This window comes from Procambarus clarkii, chromosome 9, assembly GCF_040958095.1.
Source record: "Procambarus clarkii isolate CNS0578487 chromosome 9, FALCON_Pclarkii_2.0, whole genome shotgun sequence".
In the NCBI taxonomy this organism is placed as follows: domain Eukaryota; kingdom Metazoa; phylum Arthropoda; class Malacostraca; order Decapoda; family Cambaridae; genus Procambarus; species Procambarus clarkii.
In genome coordinates, this window is record NC_091158.1 from 21,938,123 (window position 1) to 21,941,002 (window position 2,880).

Genomic DNA, 2,880 nt, shown 5'->3' on the forward strand with positions numbered 1-2,880 from the left:
TTTTGGAGAATTGATTTTTGATTTACCTCCAACAGTGAAAAGAAATGTACGAAAGATTGAGAAAATTCGTGTTAAAATTATTAATCTTACTTTTTCGGTCATATTTAATAATATATGTCTACAGGAAAGACTGCTACCAAAATATACTAATATATATATATATATATATATATATATATATATATATATATATATATATATATATATATATATATATATATATATATATATATATATATATGGGGTTCGGTTTGTATGTAGAGTGGTCCATACTAAAGTCTTAAACCCTGCTTATTACATCATCTCCCACTTGCCCTCTAGCGCAGTTAGGCCTTCATTCTTATCTTTCTCATTTCCGTTTTCTTTATCTACATTAACTCCTTCCATTTCTTCTCCACCTTGTTTCTTCAACTTTATGTATCCTGTTTGCCAATCCATAAATCCGCCTGTCTCGCCTTGCCCGTTTTTTTAAGGTACATTGCGTGTGTCTCTGGAGAAACCCCTGTTGTTTCCCGTTAAGACAGACGTGCTCGGCTAGTCGAAAGAAATTACAACTTAATATGGAGTCAGATAAACTGTGTATGAATCACTGTGTCTACAATTATGTGGGTTTATTTAATAATTAAATCGTTTTTGTCCTGCAAATGTGTGTGTGACTCTTATTTTTTTTTTCCACCTGCATTGTTAAGTAAAATGTCTCGTTAACTGCATTGTTTTGGGTAAGAAATAAATCTGCCGGATTTTATGGTGGAGAAGAAATACGGTTGCCACAAACATCCTTATTTATGGGTGGAACACGCCACCTAGACTGTAAATGTCCCCTCCAGAGCAGTTGGGGAAGACGGGGGACCTTGTAGACGGTGATGGATGGGTGGGGGAGGGGGGGGGGGGTAATGGGGGGGTTGGCGGGGGGGGGGGGGGATCGTTGCCGGGGGCTAATTATGGGGTTACAACCCTATTAACGCGACGTGTGTCTGGTTCAAGGTCACGTGGTCACCTGTACTGGCTGGCGTCTTCCACCTCTGACCAACTCTCTACACCTGTGTGTGTCCCTTCCCCTACACCTGTGTGTCCCTCCCTTACACCTGTGTGTCCCTCCCTTACACCTGTGTGTCCCTCCCTTACACCTGTGTGTCCCATCTCCCTTCCTCCTTCAGGGCACTTGTCAGTTCATCCTCGTCTTCAATTACCGATAAGACTTAGCCTCTTCAGACACCTGTGCCCCGGTGCGACCTTCCTCTCTGGGCACCTGTGCCCAGCCTCCGCCCAACAGGCAGTACTGGGGCAGAGGAAAGAGAGGGAGAGGGGACTGTGTCCCTCCTCCCCACCTCCTCTCCACCAGTGCATCAGATTTGTACTACAAATGCAGGCGAGGAGTCACAATAACGTGGTTGAAGTATGTTGACCAGACCACACACTAGAAGGTGAAGGGGCGACGACGACGTTTCGGTCCGTCCTGGACCATTCTCAAGTCGATTGTCGACTTGAGGAGGACGGACCGAAACGTCGTCGTTGTCCCTTCACCTTCTAGTGTGTGGTCTGGTCAACATGTTCTACAAATCGCACTAAAGGGTGGCTGTTTGTAGACGAAAATTGTGTTTTCTAGAAGTGTGTACCTTCAGTAATACTGAATGAAAAGAATGTCCAATATCACCTGAGATTCGGGTCTGATCTCAGGGCCTCTTCTCTTTTGTTTCTCGCTAGTTTTATGAGCCCATGTGACTCGCGGCACCTAGTCGGCACCCAGTCGGCACCCAGTCGGCACCCAGTCGGCACCCAGTCGGCACTAGGCACCTGTGAATCGCCCGTAAATCACAGCTGGAATGCCAGTGCCTGTCCACTTTCTAAACTGATGTAGTCTTGGGCACTACACAATTTCTTGAAAGTGTTTTCAGATGGTGCGTATATCTGTGATACTTATGGCTATCAACAGTGAATTAAATAATAATAATAACCAAAATTGTTTGGGTTACCTTGTTAAAATTGTTTGGGTCACCTTGTTAAAATTGTTTGGGTCGACCCAAAATTGTTTGGGTCGTCGACCAGGAGGCCTGGTCGACGACCGGGCCGCGGGGACGCTAAGCCCCGGAAGCACCTCAAGGTAACCTCAAGGTAGGTAGGTACCTAGCCATTTAATGAAATACTATTGAAAACTAGTTTGGTATCATAAAAGAGTAAAGAAGGCTATATTTCTGATACATATACACACCAATAAGACAAAGTGTATTTTGTCTGTGCAGAGTTTGAGGCCAGATGCTCGGGGCTAGTCTCACCCAAATTTGCAGTGGGAATGGCCTGGGGTATAAGACCGACATAGCCAAGTCGCGTAAATACGGAGACTTTGATCACCACTACAATTTTGTCCCCATTGCCTCAGAGACGCTTGGTGCATAGCATAAAAGTTCTGCTAGTTATTTGAAAGAGCTGTATATATAATATATATATATATATAGTTATATATATAATATATATATATATATTTAGGGAGCCGGTCGGCCGAGCGGACAGCACGCGGGACTTGTGATCCTGTGGTCCTGGGTTCGATCCCAGGCGCCGGCGAGAAACAATGGGCAGAGTTTCTTTCACCCTACGCCCCTGTTACCTAGCAGTAAAATAGGTACCTGGGTGTTAGTCAGCTGTCACGGGCTGCTTCCTGGGGGTGGAGGCCTGGTCGAGGACCGGGCCGCGGGGACACTAAAAGCCCCGAAATCATCTCAAGATAACCTCAAGATAGTAAGACAATACATTCTAGTAAGACAATGTTTACAAATCTGCATGATTTTCCATTGTGTACCCACGGTAGCGTGGCCGAGCGGTCTAAGGCGCTGGTTTAAGGCACCAGTCTCTTCGGAGGCGTGGGTTCGAATCCCACCGCTGCCA

The 2,880-nt window shown here is 45.4% G+C and overlaps 1 non-coding gene across 1 annotated transcript; it reads left to right on the top strand.

The window, feature by feature from the left end:
- Positions 1–2,798: 2,798 nt before the first annotated feature.
- Positions 2,799–2,880, top strand: TRNAL-AAG (transfer RNA leucine (anticodon AAG)). The gene has a single exon. It is a non-coding gene; the product is annotated as a tRNA-Leu (tRNA).